Source organism: Globicephala melas, chromosome 19 (assembly GCF_963455315.2).
Source record: "Globicephala melas chromosome 19, mGloMel1.2, whole genome shotgun sequence".
Taxonomy (NCBI): domain Eukaryota; kingdom Metazoa; phylum Chordata; class Mammalia; order Artiodactyla; family Delphinidae; genus Globicephala; species Globicephala melas.
The window spans coordinates 24,959,433-24,979,221 of NC_083332.1; the positions used below are offsets into that span (position 1 = coordinate 24,959,433).

At 48.2% G+C, this 19,789-nt stretch overlaps 1 long non-coding RNA gene across 23 annotated transcripts in view; it reads left to right on the plus strand.

Moving 5' to 3' along the window:
* Positions 1–19,789, plus strand: part of LOC138842422 (uncharacterized) — a 569,596-nt gene that overhangs the window by 42,175 nt on the left and 507,632 nt on the right. For 19 of the 23 annotated variants that reach the window (XR_011376933.1, XR_011376935.1, XR_011376931.1 and 16 more), the window contains 4 exons: positions 1,282–1,401; positions 4,597–4,733; positions 11,428–11,568; positions 15,032–15,168. This is a non-coding gene — a long non-coding RNA (uncharacterized lncRNA). Of the gene's footprint in view, positions 1–1,264; positions 1,402–4,596; positions 4,743–11,427; positions 11,569–15,031; positions 15,178–19,789 lie in introns of all 23 variants that reach the window. The other 4 variants (XR_011376928.1, XR_011376930.1, XR_011376929.1 and 1 more) reach the window with 4 other exon arrangements.

Here is a 19,789-nt window from a genome sequence, read left to right on the forward strand (position 1 = left end):
CCGTTGGGGAGAGAGGGGCATGGAGTGCGGGGCGGGCCTGCGGCTACAGAGGCTGCCATGACGCTGCACCAGCCTGAGGAGCGCCGTGCGTTCTCCCGGGGAAGTTGTCCCTGGATCCCAGGACCCTGGCAGTGGCGGGCTGCACAGGCTCCCCGGAAGGGGGGTGTGGATAGTGACCTGTGCTCGCACACAAGCTTCTTGGTGGTGGCAGCAGCAGCCTTAGCGTCTCATGCCCGTCTCTGGGGTCCACGCTCTTAGCCGTGGCTCGCACCCGCCTCTGGAGCTCCTTTAAGCAGCGCTCTGAATCCCCTCTCCTCGCGCACCAGGAAACAAAGAGCGAAGAAAACGTCTCTTGCCTCTTCGGCAGGTCCAGAGTTTCCCCCGGACTCCTGAGTAGCCGTGGTGCACTAGTCCTCTGCAGGCTGTGTTCATGCTGCCAACCCCAGTCCTCGCCCTGCGCTCCGATCGAAGCCCGAGCCTCTGCTCCGAGCCCCGCCCGCCCAGGCCGGGGAGCAGACAAGCCTATCGGGTGGTGAGTGCCGGTCGGCACCGATCCTCTGTGTGGGAATCTCTCTGCTTTGCCTTCCGCACCCCTGTGGCTGCACTCTCCTCCGCAGCCCTGAAGCTTTCCCCCTCTGCCACCCACAGTCTCCACCCGCGAAGGGGCTTCCTAATGTGTGGAAACCTTTCCTCCTTCACAGCTCCCTCCTACTGGTGCAGGGCCCGTCCCTATTCTTTTGTCTCTGTTTATTTATTTATTTTTGTCTTACCCAGGTACGTGGGGAGTTTCTTGCCTTTTGGGAGGTCTGAGGTCTTCTGTCAGCGTTCAGTAGGTGTTCTGTATCAGTTGTTCCACGTGTAGATGTATTTCTGGTGTATCTGTGGGGAGGAAGGTGATCTCTGTGTCTTCCTTTTCCACCATCTTCCCCCATCCCAAACATTTTAATAATAGTAATTTTTTCTGATGCATGAGCATGGAGTATTGCTTTCTATTGTGTCTTCAGTTTCTTTATCAATGCTTTATAGTTTTCTGAGTATAGGTCTTTCATGTCCTTGGTTAAATTTATTGCTAAATAGTTCGTTCTTTTCGATGAAATTGTAAATGGGATTGTTTTCTTAATTTTTCTTGCTGGTGGTTCATTATTAGTGTATAGAAACAAAACTGATTTGTGTATACTGATCCATATTTTGCAACTTTACTGAATTTATTTTTTAGCATATTTTTTGAAGTAATGTGAAAAATTGCAATACTAAAATCTCACAGTTTCTACTGCACCCCAGGTAATCCACAGGACCCAAGAGATGGTAGCTACTAATATACTCTTCCCACGGTGCCTCTTCATACCATGCGGACTCCAACAAGGGAAATAAGTATCACAACTTTGGTTGAACGTGGTCTGGGTAAGTCTTAGCCTCTATAACAAAATTTGATGTCCGTCTTATCTGATTTTCTGGCATGGTACTGACATGGTTGTCTAGAAAAGTAATTTACTTTCCAGTAATTTAAAATGTACCGAAAAGTTGCAATAATGGCAAAAAGTACTCACGTTTGCCACTTCACACAAAATGCACAGTGTATTTTGCCCAAGGAACCAGCACATAACCCCTAAATGAAGAAATCCTGATGTCCACATTATAATTTAATACTCAGCCCCACTTCAACTTTCACCTACTCTCCCAACTGTATGAAAATGTCTTTATCCATCCTGATCCAGTTTTCTTTTTCTGGAACCATTACTGAGTTTCTCCCTCCTTTGGACAACCTTGATGGATTTGAAGCAGACAAGATGAGTATGGGATCTAGGTGGCCTTTTCTGTATGACTTTTTTCACTAAGAATTTTTTTTTTTTTTTTTTTTTTTGGTACACGGGCCTCTCACTGTTGTGGCCTCTCCTGTTGTGGAGCCCAGGCAGCTCCGGACGCGCAGGCTCAGCGGCCATGGCTCACAGGCCCAGCCGCTCCGCGGCATGTGGGATCTTCCCGGACCGGGGCACGAACCCGTGTCCCCTGCATCGGCAGGCGGACTCTCAACCACTGCGCCACCAGGGAAGCCCAAGAATGTTTTTAATGTTCATTTTTGTAACAAATATCAGCACTGCACTTTTTTTCATTGTCATTAAAAATACAAAACACAACTTTAGCATTTAATTCACTTTATGTATACAGTTTTGTGGTATTAACTACCTTCATGTAGTTGCACAAACAAGTTAACTAACATGTGTACCCCCTGTGTGCATGGCAGATACCCAGGAAATTGAGTAACACCCTGAAACGGCCCAAGACATCACCTTAAATACCGTCTTCATTTAAAAGGCAAAAAAAGGAAGGCTATAGTTGTTTGTCTACATTCATTTGATTGTATATGGTTTCCAATTGATGTTGTATAACTAGTTGTGGAGAAGTCATGGGATAGGTGGCTTCATTTCAGTTTGAATTTCCAAATTTAGTAGATTCTGCCGGCTTGATACAAGGTTTACAAACTTCATATTGGGTCAGGACATCCCATGGTGTAACTCGTATTCATGGTTTGTTCAACAATTAAAGTTCTCTGTGATACGAGTTCATCCCAGAGTAATCCAGGTTAGTTTCTGTTATACATTTGTCCCAGGATGAAAGGACAAGAGAAATAAGACCTAATTTATAAAAGTGCTTTCAAACCAATTGATATTAAAGTGTAGTTGACCTACAATGTTGTGTTAATTTCTACTGTACAGCAAAGTGATTCATATATACAAACATACATATATACATATTTTTCATATTCCTTTCCATTATGGTTAATTACAGGGTATTGAATACAGTTCCCTGTGTTGTGCAGGAAGACCTTGTCTATCCATTCAATATATAATAATTTGCATCTACTAATCCCAAACTCCCAATCCATCCCTCTCTGCTGTCTTCACCTTGACAACCACAAGCCTGTTTTCTATATTTGTGAGTGTGTTTTTGTTCTGTAGATAGGTTCATTTGTGTCTCATTTTATAATCCACATATAAGTGATATCACATGGTATGTGTTGTTCTCTGTCTGACTTACTAAACTTTGTATGATAATCTCTAGGTCCATCCATGTAGCCGCAGATGGCATTATTTCATTCTGTTTTATGGCTGAGTAATATTCCACTGTATATATGTACCACATCTTCTATATCCACTCATCTGTTGAGGGACATTCAAGTTGCTTCCGTGTCTTGGCTATTGTGAAGAGTGCTGCTGTGAATGCTGGGGTGCACGTACCTTTTCGAATTATAGTTTTGTCTGGATGTGTGCCCAGGAGTGAGATTGCTGGTTCATATGGTAATTCTATTTTTAGTTTTTGAGGAACCTCCATACTGTTTTCCATAGCGGCTGCATCAATTTACATTCCCACCAGTAGTGTAGGAGGGTTCCCTTTTCTCCACACCCCTTCCAGCATTTATTTCTAGACATTTTAATGATGGCCATTCTGACCACTACGGGGTGATAACTCACTGCAGTTTTGATTTGCATTCTCTCATAATTAGCGATGTGGAGCATCTTTTCACGTGCCTCTTGGCCATCTGTATGTCCTTGGAGAAATGTCTATTTAGACCTTCTAAAATTCTGCCTATTTTTTGATTTTTTTTCTCTTTTAAGTTGTATGAGCTGTTTGTATACTTTAGAATTAAGCCCTTGTTGGTCACGTCATTTGCAGGTATTTTCTCCCAAACAGGGAGCACAGGTTCTGGAACAACTGGATACCCACATGCAGAAGAGTAAAGTTGGACCCTTACCTCCCCCCACCTCATATACAAAATCAACCGAAGGCCTAGATGCAAAATGGACCAAAGGCCTAGATGCAAGAACCAAAATTAGGAAACTCCTAGAAGAAAACATGAGAGTAAATCTTCATGACCTTGGATTTGGTCATGATTTCTTAGATCTACCAAAAGCACAAGCAACAAAAGACAAAACAGATGAATTGGACTTCCTCAAGATGAAAAACAGTTGTGTATAAAAGGAGCAAGGAATAAGATAATCCACCATCCAAAATGGCCCAAGATGTTTGCAAACCATGTATCTGATAAAGGACTGTAGCCCAGCAGCCAAGCCCCCGGTGGTGCAGTGGAGTGTCTGTGCGGCCCCTCCCGTCCTCGGTGATCAGGGGGTTTCAGGCCCCACAGCACCCGAGGGGTGGACACGGGTCATCCTCAGCACCCTCAGGGAGTGAGTGCTGGATGGTTTTGAGCCCAGATGCACTCCCATTACTGCCCTCAAAGGCTGAAGGCTTCAGCATGCCTCCAGAAGGACACAGAGTATTTGCAAGTCTTTGAGAACCAAGAGAACAGTCTTCACTTTTCTGAAAGGGCATCTTATTATTTCACAGCATGACCATTTTCAATCTGGCTCTCGGGGGTGCCCTCCCACCTCCCTGATTCCTCTGAGAGTGGCCATGGGGGGTTGGCTGTCCCCAGTCCCCACACCAGGTGACAAGGCCAGTGGGGCCAGACCCTGGTGGTCCTTAGCTTCGCTGGAGACTAACCCAGACTCTCAGCCTGCGACTGAACGTGGACGCGCCTGCTTCTCCCCGTCACCAATTCTCATCTCCTCCTCTGTCTGTCTTTCTCTTGCTTTTCAGTCTCAGATTTACCTGACGGCCACCACTCACAGCTCCCGAAGAGCCCAGAGATTTCTCCTGGAAGGAAAGGTTCTGGAAAATCAGAGGGATAAATAAAGGATACGTCTGATTCCCGCCTTGTGCTGACGCCCAAGAGGGTGAGGAGAGCATTAGAATTTTAAATCCTCCAAGTAATAGATCATTGGGGGAGGGGGCATCCAGCGTTCTCCTGCTCGTTCTAAGAATGTCATTCCTGGATTTTAATGTGGTAAATGATTTATATTATAAATATGCAGAGGGGGCGATATCCATTCAAAAATGTTAGAGGTAACTCCGAGGGATTTACAACGAACAAGGACACAGAACCCTGTGTCCAGACACTGGCTGTGAGGCTCCTACCCTGAGCCGCAGTCCCCTGGAAGGTGGAGCGGCCATGACTCTCCTCCCGCAGGTGAGCCTACACAGGCACATCCCACGTGGGACCACTGTATCGCAGAATCTTAGAGTGGCCGATGGCAGGCAGCTGGCTAGAGATGCGGACAAGAGAAAACCGCCCAGCAGCCTGGGACAACCCTGGGGTGAGGCCTTAAGAAGGGCCAGTGTCAGAGCCTCAGAGATAACTTGAAGAGAGTTCAGGCTGTTAAGGACATCGTCAGAGATGCACTTAGGGACATATTGAGGACCTCACTTAGGGACAGGATCAGGGCATTATTTAGTGACAGCTTCGACTATAAGGGCCTAAGTTAGGGACAGTGCCAGTGCTTCACTTAGAGATAACGTGAGAGCCTTAGTTAGACACAGTTGAGGCTGTTACTCAGGGATATCTTCAGGGCCTTAGAACCAGCATTATGGCCATAATTAGAACCAGTGTCAGGGCGTTAGTTAGGGCCCAAACTAGGGTGTTAGTTAGGGAGTCAGGTCATTAGTTACAGACAGCATCAGGGTTTTAGGTAGGGACAGCGGCAAGTCCTTAGTTAAGAAGAGTGTCGGGGCCTCACTTAGGAGCAGCGTCAGGATGTTAGTTAGGGAGAGTCAGGACATTAGAATTTCAGATTCTGAGGTAGAGACAGCCTCAGGGCCTTAGTTAGGGACAGCGTCAGAGACTTACCTAGGGACATATTCAGGGCCTTAGTTATGGACAGGATCAGGGCATTATTGAGAGATACATGAGGCTATTAGGGACAGCATCAGTGTGTTAGGGAAAGAGTCGGCTGTTATTATAGACAGTGACAGTGCCTCAGGTAGAGACATCATCACAGCCTTAGTTAGGAAGAGGGTCAGGGCCTTGGTGAGGGACAGGGTCAGGCCAACAGTGAGGGACATCTAAGTCTATTAGGGACATCGTCGGGGCCTTAGATAGGGTCAGCATCAGGGCCGTAGTTAGGACCAGTGTTAGGGCATTATCTAGGGACAAAATTAGGATGTTAGTTAAGGAAAAAGTCAGGACATTAGTTACAGACAGTGTCAGCTTCTCAGGTAGAGACTTCAGGGTCTAAGTGAGAGTATCAGCATCTCAGGTAGGAGCTGCATCAGGCCATTACTTACAGACAGTGTCAAGGCCTTAATTAGAGAGAGTGTCAGGGCCTCAGAGAAAAACATGGGGGGCTTAGTGAGAGATACTTCAGGCTGTTCGTTAGGGACATCATCAGGGCGTTAGTTATGGATAGGGTCAGGGTATTAGTGAAAGACAGCTCAGGCCATTAGGCACCCCGTCAGGGCCTTGGGTAGGGGCAGCGTCAGGGAGTAGTTGGGGAAAGAGTGAGGCCGTTAGGTAAAGACCGACTCAGGGCCTTAGTTAGGACTAGAATCTGGGCCTCAGTTAGGTACTGTGTCAGGGCCTGAGTTAGGAGAGGTGTTAGGGCTTTAGCGAGGGACAGTTCTGGGCCAGATTTAGAAAGAGCGTCTAGGCCTCAGTTAGGGACAGTGTCACGGCCTTGGGACTAAATTCAGGGCCTGAGTTAGGCACAGCATAAGGGCTTCCGTTAGCATAAGAGGCAGGACCTTTGCAAGGGCCAGGCTTAGGGTGAAGTCCAGGGATCGTGTCAGGAAATGACCTAGGGGTAGTGTCAAGGCCTTAGTCCCTGAGAGTATCTGGGCCTTAATTAGAACCGGTGTCAGGGCTTCAGGTAGGGACAGCGTCAGAGCCTGACTTAGGGAGAGCCACAGGGCCTGAGTGAGGCCTAGCGTCAGGCCCTTAGCTGGGGACACTGTCAGGGCATGATGTAGGAGGTGCATCAGGGCCTTTGTTGGGTCAGCAACAGGGTCTTAGTTAAAGGCATGATCAGGGCCTGAGGTAGTCACAGCGTCAAGACCTCAGGTAGGCATAGCTTCAGGGCCTGAGTTAGGCACAGCCTCAGACCTTCACTTAGGGACAGAGACAGGGCTTTCTTAGGGGCAGCGTCAGGCCCTTGGTTAGAAATGTGTCAGGATGTTAGCTCAGGATAGTGTCTGGATTTTAGTTATTGCCGGCAGCAGGGCCTATATTAGGGACAGATTCCGGGCCTTAGTTAGAGACAGTGTGAGGGCCTGAGTTAGGACTAGTCTGGGCCTTAGTTAGGGAGAGCATTAGGGTTTCTGTGAGGATAAGAGGCAGGAAATTACCTCTGGACACAGTCAGTTTCCAGGACAGGGATACTGTCAGGAAATGAGCTAGGGATGGAGTGAAGACCTTAGTTATTGAGAGCGTCCGGGCCTTAGTTAGGACCAGTGTCAGGGCCTTAATCAGGACGAGTGTCAGGGCTTGAGGTAGGGCCAGCGTCAGAGCCTAACTAAGGTACGGCAACAGGGCCTAAGTGAGGCCTATCTTTAGGGCCTGAGTGAGGGACAGTGTCAGGGCGTGACTTAGGAGTAGTATAAGGGCCTCTGTAGGATCAGCATTAGGGTCTTCGTTAAAGATATTCTCAGGGCCTCTGATAGGGAGAGCCTCAGGGCTTCACTTAGGGACAGCGTCAGGGCTTACTTTGGGACAGTTTCAGGACCTTGGTAAGACATGGGTCAGGATATTAGCTCAGGATAATGTCAGGACTTTAGATATTGACGGCGGCAGGGCCTTAGTTAGACACAGTGTCAGGGCCTGCATTAGGACTAGCATCTGGGCCTCTGTTAGGTACCGTGTCAGGGCCTGAGTTAGGAGAGGTGTCAGGGCTTTAGCGAGGGACAGTTCTGGGCCAGATTTAGAAAGAGCGTCTAGGCCTCAGTTAGGGACAGTGTCACGGCCTTGGGACTAAATTCAGGGCCTGAGTTAGGCACAGCATAAGGGCTTCCGTTAGCATAAGAGGCAGGACCTTTGCAAGGGCCAGGCTTAGGGTGAAGTCCAGGGATCGTGTCAGGAAATGACCTAGGGGTAGTGTCAAGGCCTTAGTCCCTGAGAGTATCTGGGCCTTAATTAGAACCGGTGTCAGGGCTTCAGGTAGGGACAGCGTCAGAGCCTGACTTAGGGAGAGCCACAGGGCCTGAGTGAGGCCTAGCGTCAGGCCCTTAGCTGGGGACACTGTCAGGGCATGATGTAGGAGGTGCATCAGGGCCTTTGTTGGGTCAGCAACAGGGTCTTAGTTAAAGGCATGATCAGGGCCTGAGGTAGTCACAGCGTCAAGACCTCAGGTAGGCATAGCTTCAGGGCCTGAGTTAGGCACAGCCTCAGACCTTCACTTAGGAACAGAGACAGGGCTTTCTCAGGGACAGCGTCAGGACCTTGGTTAGAAATGTGTCAGATTCTTAACTCAGAATAGTGTCCGGATTTTAGTTATTGCCGGCAGCAGGTCCTATATTAGGGATAGATTCCGGGCCTTAGTTAGAAGCAGTGTGGGGCCTGAGTTAGGACTAATCTGGGCTTTAGTTAGGGAGAGCATTAGGGCTTCTGTGAGGATAAGAGGCAGGAAATTAGCTCACGACAGAGTCACCTTCCAGGCCAGGGACAGTGTCAGGAAATGAGCTAGGGATAGCGTGAAGACCTTAGTGATCGAGAGCAACAGGGCCTTAGTTAGGACCAGTGTCAGGGGCTTAATCCGGACCAGTGTCAGGGCTTGATGTAGGGTCAGCGTCAGAGCCTAAGTAAGGTATGGCAACAGGGCCTAAGTGAGGCCTATCTTTAGGGCCTGAGTGAGGGACAGTGTCAGGGCGTGACGTAGGAGTAGTATAAGGGCCTCTGTAAGATCAGCCTTAGGGTCTTCATAAAAGACATTCTCTGGGCCTCTGTTAGGGACAGCCTCAGGGCCTGTCTTAGGGACAGCATCAGGGCTTACTTTGGGACAGTTTCAGGACCTTGGTAAGACATGGGTCAGGATATTAGCTCAGGATAATGTCAGGACTTTAGATATTGATGGCCGCAGGGTCTTAGAGACAGTGTCAGGGCCTGACTTAGGATGAGCATCAGAGCCTTTGTTAGGTACAGTGTCGTCTTTTGGACGATAGCCGAAGTTTTAGGTGTGAGGTGATAATCTCATTGTTCTTTTGATGTGCGTTTCCCTGATGATAAGTGATATTGGTCATCTTTTCGCATGTCTCTTGGCCATCTGTACGTACTCTTTGGAAAAATGTTCGGTCCCATGGTTTAATTGGGTTTTTGGGTTCTGGAGGTTCAGTTGTGTGAGTTCTTAGTCTATTTTCGATATGAACCCCTTTTCAGACATATTGTTTGCAACTATTTTCTCACGTTCGGTAGGCTGCCTCTTCATTTTGTGGATGGTTTCCTTTGCCATTGAAAAGCTTTAAAGTTGGATGGAGTCCCATTGGTTTATTCTGCTTTTGTTCCTCTTGTTGAGGAGACAGATCCAGAAAATATTGCTAAGACGGATGTCAAAGAGCAGACTGCTTATGTTTTCTTCGAGGAGCTTTATGGCTTCAGGTCTTACATTGAAGTATTTGATTCATTTTGAGGTTGCTTGTGTAGGTGGCATAAGAAAGGATTCCAGTTTGATTCTTGTGCATGCAGTTGTCCAGTTTTCCCACCACCATTCTTTGAAGAGGATGTCTTTTCCCCATTGTATAGTCTCACCTCCTTTGTCTTAGATGAATTGACCATAAATGCCTATGTTTATTTTGGGGCTCTCAGTTCTGTTCCGTGGATCTATGTGTATTTCTTTTGTTCCTGTACCATACTGTCTTGATTACTCTACATATGTCGTCTAGTTTGAAACAGGGAGTGTGATATGTCCAAGTTTGTTCTTCTTTCTTAAGATCGTATTGACTATTCAGGTTCTTTTCTGTTTCCTTACACATATCAGAATTCTTTGTTCTAGTTCTCATACAATTCCATTGGTATTTTGATAAGAATGGCATGAAATCTCTAGATTGCTCTGGGGTGTGGAATCATTTTAACAATATGAATTCTTCCAATCCATGAACACATTATATCTGTCCATTTGTCTGTGTCGTCTCCAGTTTCTTTCATCAGTGTCTTCCAGTTTTCTGAGTACAGGTCTTTTACCTCCTGGGTTAGATGTATTCCTAGGTATTTCATTTTTGTTAATACCATTGTCAATGGGTTTGTTTTCTTAATTTCTCATTCTGAAAGTCTGTTGCCAGTGGATAGAGATGCAACTGATTTCTATAGGTTAATTTTGTATCCTGCAACTTACCTGAATTTTCCAATGAATTCTATTTGTTTTGGGGGGTCATCTGAAGGATTTTCTAAATAAAACATCATGTCGGGACTTCCCCAGTGGTCCAGCGGTTAATACTCCGTGCTCCCAATGGAGGGGGCCTGGGTTCGATCCCTGGTCAGGGAACTAGATCCCACATGCATGCCACAACTAAGAGTTCGCATGCCACAACTAAGGAGGCTGCCTGCCGCAACTAAGGAGCTCACCTGCCACAACTGAGACCCAGCGCAACCAGAATAAATAAATGAATGAATAAATAAATGAAATTTAAAGCATCATCTCATCTACAAACAGTGACAGTTTTACTTTTTCCTCTGCCATTGGATTCCTTTTATTTCTTTTTCTCATGTAATTATATGTCTAGGACTTCCTAGACCATGCTGAATGAAAGTGGTGAGAGTGGTCGGGGTTAGAGTTAGGTTTAAGCAGAATCCGCCCTCTTCCCCTTCCTCCCTCCCCATCACTCTGAGGCCTCCAGGAAGGACAGGACTAGTCCTGGGTCACACAGGACTCAGGGAGTTGAACTGTACCACTGTTTCTCTGTTCCCCTGTCCTGGGCATAGTTTTGTATACTATCTCTGTACCTTCTTTGACCAGGTGTCTATTTAGAGCTTTCCCTATTTTTAATGGGGTTGTGTTGTAGTTCTTTGTATATTTTGAGACAAATTCTTTATTAGATATGTTTGCAGTTTTTTTCCCCCAGTGTGTGTTGTCTTTCGATTTTCTGAATGAGGTTTTTCACACAGTAGAAACCTTTAATTTTATAAAGTCCACAGAATCCCTTGTTTTTCTTTCTGGACTCCTTTTTTGTGTTGTGTGTTAAAACCACAAAGCTTGTGATGGCCATGACCAAGCCCAAGCTCATATCAATTTTCTTTTATGTTTTCTCCTATAATTTTGAATAGTTTTGCATTTCAAACTTGTCTCTGAATCATTTTGAGTGAATTTGGTGTAAGTTGTAAAGCTTGTGTCTACATTCATTTTATTGCATATGGTTTCCAATTCATTGTTCCCTAACTACTTTGGAGAAGCTATGGGATATTGTCTTCATTTGTTTGATTTCCACCATTTAATGGGTTCAGCAGTTCTGCCAGCAGGGTCTCTGTCTCCAGTGACCCGTGAGGGAGGGCGGCCTGCACTTCCCGCACCGACCACAGGGTGGCGCTGATCCCGCCTCTGTGACCCACAGCGCATGCGCGTTCCTCGCGGACCCCCGCTCTGAGCGCAGCTGAGGGGAGTTGTGTCTCCTCAGGCACCGCCGGGTTGTGGCTGCTGACGGGCGCTCGGTCTCCTCAAGGACTCGCTGTGGTTTCGGCTTCAGGACAACGTGGGGCTGCGTCCACGCTGGCGGGAGCTGGGTTTCTTGAGGACGCAGGCGACGCTGGAGGAACAGGTGAGGAGACAGTGAGGAACAGTGGGGAGAAGCTTCCTGGGGGCGACTGACGGCTGCGGGGGTCCGTCTTCATGCGACCCAGGAAGGCCTTGGTGTGCAAAGCTGGGTTTTTGGTCAGGCTGGTGTGCGGTGGAGCCGCGTGGGTTATGGGGTGTGCAGTCTTCCCCGCGCCGTTTACCGTGGGGCTGCCCTTCCGCTTGGTGTGTCCTTGGCCCCCTTGTCGTAACTTAATGCCCCCCCCCCCCCCACCGTGCAGGATGTGTTCTGCGCTCTCCGTCCCGTCGCTCTGGTCTGTGCGCCTGTTTTGAGCCAGTTCCGCACTGTTTTGGGGACTGTAGCTTCGGGACGAAGTGTGAAGTCAGGGAGGGAGATGCCTGCGGCCCGTTCTCCTTTCTCAGGGTCGTCTTGGCTCTTCGGGGTCCTTTGTGGCTCCACACACATCTTAGGAGGATTTGCTCCATTTCTGTGAAAAACACCATTGGAATTTCAGGACGGCCTGCCTTCCCTGTGTGCACCGCTTTGGGTAGAATGGACATTTTAGCAACAGTACTTCTTGCATTCCATGAGCACGGGGAGTTTTTCCACCGACTTGTGTCTTCTTCAATGTCTTCATGAGTGTCTTAAAGTTTTCAGGTCTTTCACATCCTCGGTTAAATTTATTCCTTGGTATTTTGTTCTTTTTGATGCGGTTGTAAATAGGGTTCTTTTCTCTTTCTGATGGTTCATTATTAGTGTTTAGAAATGCCGTTGAGCTGTGTGTACTGATTTTGTGTCTTTACTGAATTCATTTATTATTTCTAACAGTTTTTTTTGGTGGAATGATGTGGGAAATTGAACTTCCAAAATCCCGCTGTTTCGACCACATCCAAGTCATCCACAACAGGGAGGAAAGGGAAGTCCTTTATATTGGGAAGTCCTAGGACCCTTGCGGGGCTCCCCAGCTGCTCACCCTTGGTCGGTGTCCTCAGTCCACCTGTGCAGACAGGTGAGGATCCCCTCCAGAGGCTCCCAAACGCTTCACCCCTACATCCTCCCCGGGGTCGGCCCGTGTCCTGTCGGGATGTTCCACCCTCAGGAAGCCCCCAAGTGCATGGCAAGGGCAGGCATCAGGCCTGCTGCGTGTGCTGCTGTGCGTCCTGCTGTATACACGGGCATGACACTGCCCAGGGTACAGGAAAGGCAGCCTTACCTCGGAACGTGGGGAGAGGGGCTGCCCACGGGTTGGACGTCAGCTCTCGGCTCACCAGGCAAGGGCAGCCGGGTTCTCGCTCCTTGGACCCTTTCTCACCCGGTCAGACCATGACCCGGCTTTGTTCCCACCCCTGTTGTCCCTCCATTGGCCTCGCTCTTGTGAGCAGAGCAGGACAGTGTGGTCTGTGGTTACAGGCTGAGACACACAGACACTGGCTGACCTGCGTGCACCCACCTGACCCCACGGAACGGGCACTGCACCAGGGCCTGTGCGGTGTGGGTTTGCCTGCCCACAGAGAGGCCGGGCCTCTGTCCTGGCTCCAGAGGTCACCTTGAGTCTGACCGGAGTGTCCGTGCTCCTACAATGTTGTGTTAATTTCTACTGTGCAGCAAAGTGATTCATATATACAAACATACATATATACATATTTTTCATATTCGTTTCCATTATGGTTAATTACAGGGTATTGAGTACAGTTCCCTGTGCTGTACAGTAAGACCTTGTTTATCCATCCTATATATAATAATTTGCATCTACTAATCCCAGACTCCCAATCCATCCCTCTCCCCTGTCTTCCCCTTGACAACCACAAGCCTGTTTTCTATATTTGTGAGTGTGTTTTTGTTCTGTAGATAGGTTCATTTGTGTCTCATTTTATAATCCACATATAAGTGATATCACATGGTATGTGTTGTTCTCTGTCTGACTTACTAAACTTTGTATGATAATCTCTAGGTCCATCCATGTAGCCGCAGATGGCATTATTTCATTCTGTTTTATGGCTGAGTAATATTCCACTGTATATATGTACCACATCTTCTATATCCACTCATCTGTTGAGGGACATTCAGGTTACTTCCGTGTCTTGGCTATTGTGAAGAGTGCTGCTGTGAATGCTGGGGTGCACGTACCTTTTCGAATTATAGTTTTGTCTGGATGTGTGCCCAGGAGTGAGATTGCTGGTTCATATGGTAATTCTATTTTTAGTTTTTGAGGAACCTCCATACTGTTTTCCATAGCGGCTGCATCAATTTACATTCCCACCAGTAGTGTAGGAGGGTTCCCTTTTCTCCACACCCCTTCCAGCATTTATTTCTAGACATTTTAATGATGGCCATTCTGACCACTACGGGGTGATAACTCACTGTAGTTTTGATTTGCATTCTCTCATAATTAGCGATGTGGAGCATCTTTTCACGTGCCTCTTGACCATCTGTATGTCCTTGGAGAAATGTCTATTTAGACCTTCTAAAATTCTGCCTATTTTTTGATTTTTTTTCTCTTTTGAGTTGTATGAGCTGTTTGTATACTTTAGAATTAAGCCCTTGTTGGTCACGTCATTTGCAGGTATTTTCTCCCAAACAGGGAGCACAGGTTCTGGAACAACTGGATACCCACATGCAGAAGAGTAAAGTTGGACCCTTACCTCCCCCCACCTCATATACAAAATCAACCGAAGGCCTAGATGCAAAATGGACCAAAGGCCTAGATGCAAGAACCAAAATTAGGAAACTCCTAGAAGAAAACATGAGAGTAAATCTTCATGACCTTGGATTTGGTCATGATTTCTTAGATCTACCAAAAGCACAAGCAACAAAAGACAAAACAGATGAATTGGACTTCCTCAAGATGAAAAACAGTTGTGTATAAAAGGAGCAAGGAATAAGATAATCCACCATCCAAAATGGCCCAAGATGTTTGCAAACCATGTATCTGATAAAGGACTGTAGCCCAGCAGCCAAGCCCCCGGTGGTGCAGTGGAGTGTCTGTGCGGCCCCTCCCGTCCTCGGTGATCAGGGGGTTTCAGGCCCCACAGCACCCGAGGGGTGGACACGGGTCATCCTCAGCACCCTCAGGGAGTGAGTGCTGGATGGTTTTGAGCCCAGATGCACTCCCATTACTGCCCTCAAAGGCTGAAGGCTTCAGCATGCCTCCAGAAGGACACAGAGTATTTGCAAGTCTTTGAGAACCAAGAGAACAGTCTTCACTTTTCTGAAAGGGCATCTTATTATTTCACAGCATGACCATTTTCAATCTGGCTCTCGGGGGTGCCCTCCCACCTCCCTGATTCCTCTGAGAGTGGCCATGGGGGGTTGGCTGTCCCCAGTCCCCACACCAGGTGACAAGGCCAGTGGGGCCAGACCCTGGTGGTCCTTAGCTTCGCTGGAGACTAACCCAGACTCTCAGCCTGCGACTGAACGTGGACGCGCCTGCTTCTCCCCGTCACCAATTCTCATCTCCTCCTCTGTCTGTCTTTCTCTTGCTTTTCAGTCTCAGATTTACCTGACGGCCACCACTCACAGCTCCCGAAGAGCCCAGAGATTTCTCCTGGAAGGAAAGGTTCTGGAAAATCAGAGGGATAAATAAAGGATACGTCTGATTCCCGCCTTGTGCTGACGCCCAAGAGGGTGAGGAGAGCATTAGAATTTTAAATCCTCCAAGTAATAGATCATTGGGGGGGGGGGCATCCAGCGTTCTCCTGCTCGTTCTAAGAATGTCATTCCTGGATTTTAATGTGGTAAATGATTTATATTATAAATATGCAGAGGGGGCGATATCCATTCAAAAATGTTAGAGGTAACTCCGAGGGATTTACAACGAACAAGGACACAGAACCCTGTGTCCAGACACTGGCTGTGAGGCTCCTACCCTGAGCCGCAGTCCCCTGGAAGGTGGAGCGGCCATGACTCTCCTCCCGCAGGTGAGCCTACACAGGCACATCCCACGTGGGACCACTGTATCGCAGAATCTTAGAGTGGCCGATGGCAGGCAGCTGGCTAGAGATGCGGACAAGAGAAAACCGCCCAGCAGCCTGGGACAACCCTGGGGTGAGGCCTTAAGAAGGGCCAGTGTCAGAGCCTCAGAGATAACTTGAAGAGAGTTCAGGCTGTTAAGGACATCGTCAGAGATGCACTTAGGGACATATTGAGGACCTCACTTAGGGACAGGATCAGGGCATTATTTAGTGACAGCTTCGACTATAAGGGCCTAAGTTAGGGACAGTGCCAGTGCTTCACTTAGAGATAACGTGAGAGCCTTAGTTAGACACAGTTGAGGCTGTTACTCAGGGATATCTTCAGGGCCTTAGAACCAGCATTATGGCCATAATTAGAACCAGTGTCAGGGCGTTAGTTAGGGCCCAAACTAGGGTGTTAGTTAGGGAGTCAGGTCATTAGTTACAGACAGCATCAGGGTTTTAGGTAGGGACAGCGGCAAGTCCTTAGTTAAGAAGAGTGTCGGGGCCTCACTTAGGAGCAGCGTCAGGATGTTAGTTAGGGAGAGTCAGGACATTAGAATTTCAGATTCTGAGGTAGAGACAGCCTCAGGGCCTTAGTTAGGGACAGCGTCAGAGACTTACCTAGGGACATATTCAGGGCCTTAGTTATGGACAGGATCAGGGCATTATTGAGAGATACATGAGGCTATTAGGGACAGCATCAGTGTGTTAGGGAAAGAGTCGGCTGTTATTATAGACAGTGACAGTGCCTCAGGTAGAGACATCATCACAGCCTTAGTTAGGAAGAGGGTCAGGGCCTTGGTGAGGGACAGGGTCAGGCCAACAGTGAGGGACATCTAAGTCTATTAGGGACATCGTCGGGGCCTTAGATAGGGTCAGCATCAGGGCCGTAGTTAGGACCAGTGTTAGGGCATTATCTAGGGACAAAATTAGGATGTTAGTTAAGGAAAAAGTCAGGACATTAGTTACAGACAGTGTCAGCTTCTCAGGTAGAGACTTCAGGGTCTAAGTGAGAGTATCAGCATCTCAGGTAGGAGCTGCATCAGGCCATTACTTACAGACAGTGTCAAGGCCTTAATTAGAGAGAGTGTCAGGGCCTCAGAGAAAAACATGGGGGGCTTAGTGAGAGATACTTCAGGCTGTTCGTTAGGGACATCATCAGGGCGTTAGTTATGGATAGGGTCAGGGTATTAGTGAAAGACAGCTCAGGCCATTAGGCACCCCGTCAGGGCCTTGGGTAGGGGCAGCGTCAGGGAGTAGTTGGGGAAAGAGTGAGGCCGTTAGGTAAAGACCGACTCAGGGCCTTAGTTAGGACTAGAATCTGGGCCTCAGTTAGGTACTGTGTCAGGGCCTGAGTTAGGAGAGGTGTTAGGGCTTTAGCGAGGGACAGTTCTGGGCCAGATTTAGAAAGAGCGTCTAGGCCTCAGTTAGGGACAGTGTCACGGCCTTGGGACTAAATTCAGGGCCTGAGTTAGGCACAGCATAAGGGCTTCCGTTAGCATAAGAGGCAGGACCTTTGCAAGGGCCAGGCTTAGGGTGAAGTCCAGGGATCGTGTCAGGAAATGACCTAGGGGTAGTGTCAAGGCCTTAGTCCCTGAGAGTATCTGGGCCTTAATTAGAACCGGTGTCAGGGCTTCAGGTAGGGACAGCGTCAGAGCCTGACTTAGGGAGAGCCACAGGGCCTGAGTGAGGCCTAGCGTCAGGCCCTTAGCTGGGGACACTGTCAGGGCATGATGTAGGAGGTGCATCAGGGCCTTTGTTGGGTCAGCAACAGGGTCTTAGTTAAAGGCATGATCAGGGCCTGAGGTAGTCACAGCGTCAAGACCTCAGGTAGGCATAGCTTCAGGGCCTGAGTTAGGCACAGCCTCAGACCTTCACTTAGGGACAGAGACAGGGCTTTCTTAGGGGCAGCGTCAGGCCCTTGGTTAGAAATGTGTCAGGATGTTAGCTCAGGATAGTGTCTGGATTTTAGTTATTGCCGGCAGCAGGGCCTATATTAGGGACAGATTCCGGGCCTTAGTTAGAGACAGTGTGAGGGCCTGAGTTAGGACTAGTCTGGGCCTTAGTTAGGGAGAGCATTAGGGTTTCTGTGAGGATAAGAGGCAGGAAATTACCTCTGGACACAGTCAGTTTCCAGGACAGGGATACTGTCAGGAAATGAGCTAGGGATGGAGTGAAGACCTTAGTTATTGAGAGCGTCCGGGCCTTAGTTAGGACCAGTGTCAGGGCCTTAATCAGGACGAGTGTCAGGGCTTGAGGTAGGGCCAGCGTCAGAGCCTAACTAAGGTACGGCAACAGGGCCTAAGTGAGGCCTATCTTTAGGGCCTGAGTGAGGGACAGTGTCAGGGCGTGACTTAGGAGTAGTATAAGGGCCTCTGTAGGATCAGCATTAGGGTCTTCGTTAAAGATATTCTCAGGGCCTCTGATAGGGAGAGCCTCAGGGCTTCACTTAGGGACAGCGTCAGGGCTTACTTTGGGACAGTTTCAGGACCTTGGTAAGACATGGGTCAGGATATTAGCTCAGGATAATGTCAGGACTTTAGATATTGACGGCGGCAGGGCCTTAGTTAGACACAGTGTCAGGGCCTGCATTAGGACTAGCATCTGGGCCTCTGTTAGGTACCGTGTCAGGGCCTGAGTTAGGAGAGGTGTCAGGGCTTTAGCGAGGGACAGTTCTGGGCCAGATTTAGAAAGAGCGTCTAGGCCTCAGTTAGGGACAGTGTCACGGCCTTGGGACTAAATTCAGGGCCTGAGTTAGGCACAGCATAAGGGCTTCCGTTAGCATAAGAGGCAGGACCTTTGCAAGGGCCAGGCTTAGGGTGAAGTCCAGGGATCGTGTCAGGAAATGACCTAGGGGTAGTGTCAAGGCCTTAGTCCCTGAGAGTATCTGGGCCTTAATTAGAACCGGTGTCAGGGCTTCAGGTAGGGACAGCGTCAGAGCCTGACTTAGGGAGAGCCACAGGGCCTGAGTGAGGCCTAGCGTCAGGCCCTTAGCTGGGGACACTGTCAGGGCATGATGTAGGAGGTGCATCAGGGCCTTTGTTGGGTCAGCAACAGGGTCTTAGTTAAAGGCATGATCAGGGCCTGAGGTAGTCACAGCGTCAAGACCTCAGGTAGGCATAGCTTCAGGGCCTGAGTTAGGCACAGCCTCAGACCTTCACTTAGGAACAGAGACAGGGCTTTCTCAGGGACAGCGTCAGGACCTTGGTTAGAAATGTGTCAGATTCTTAACTCAGAATAGTGTCCGGATTTTAGTTATTGCCGGCAGCAGGTCCTATATTAGGGATAGATTCCGGGCCTTAGTTAGAAGCAGTGTGGGGCCTGAGTTAGGACTAATCTGGGCTTTAGTTAGGGAGAGCATTAGGGCTTCTGTGAGGATAAGAGGCAGGAAATTAGCTCACGACAGAGTCACCTTCCAGGCCAGGGACAGTGTCAGGAAATGAGCTAGGGATAGCGTGAAGACCTTAGTGATCGAGAGCAACAGGGCCTTAGTTAGGACCAGTGTCAGGGGCTTAATCCGGACCAGTGTCAGGGCTTGATGTAGGGTCAGCGTCAGAGCCTAAGTAAGGTATGGCAACAGGGCCTAAGTGAGGCCTATCTTTAGGGCCTGAGTGAGGGACAGTGTCAGGGCGTGACGTAGGAGTAGTATAAGGGCCTCTGTAAGATCAGCCTTAGGGTCTTCATAAAAGACATTCTCTGGGCCTCTGTTAGGGACAGCCTCAGGGCCTGTCTTAGGGACAGCATCAGGGCTTACTTTGGGACAGTTTCAGGACCTTGGTAAGACATGGGTCAGGATATTAGCTCAGGATAATGTCAGGACTTTAGATATTGATGGCCGCAGGGTCTTAGAGACAGTGTCAGGGCCTGACTTAGGATGAGCATCAGAGCCTTTGTTAGGTACAGTGTCGTCTTTTGGACGATAGCCGAAGTTTTAGGTGTGAGGTGATAATCTCATTGTTCTTTTGATGTGCGTTTCCCTGATGATAAGTGATATTGGTCATCTTTTCGCATGTCTCTTGGCCATCTGTACGTACTCTTTGGAAAAATGTTCGGTCCCATGGTTTAATTGGGTTTTTGGGTTCTGGAGGTTCAGTTGTGTGAGTTCTTAGTCTATTTTCGATATGAACCCCTTTTCAGACATATTGTTTGCAACTATTTTCTCACGTTCGGTAGGCTGCCTCTTCATTTTGTGGATGGTTTCCTTTGCCATTGAAAAGCTTTAAAGTTGGATGGAGTCCCATTGGTTTATTCTGCTTTTGTTCCTCTTGTTGAGGAGACAGATCCAGAAAATA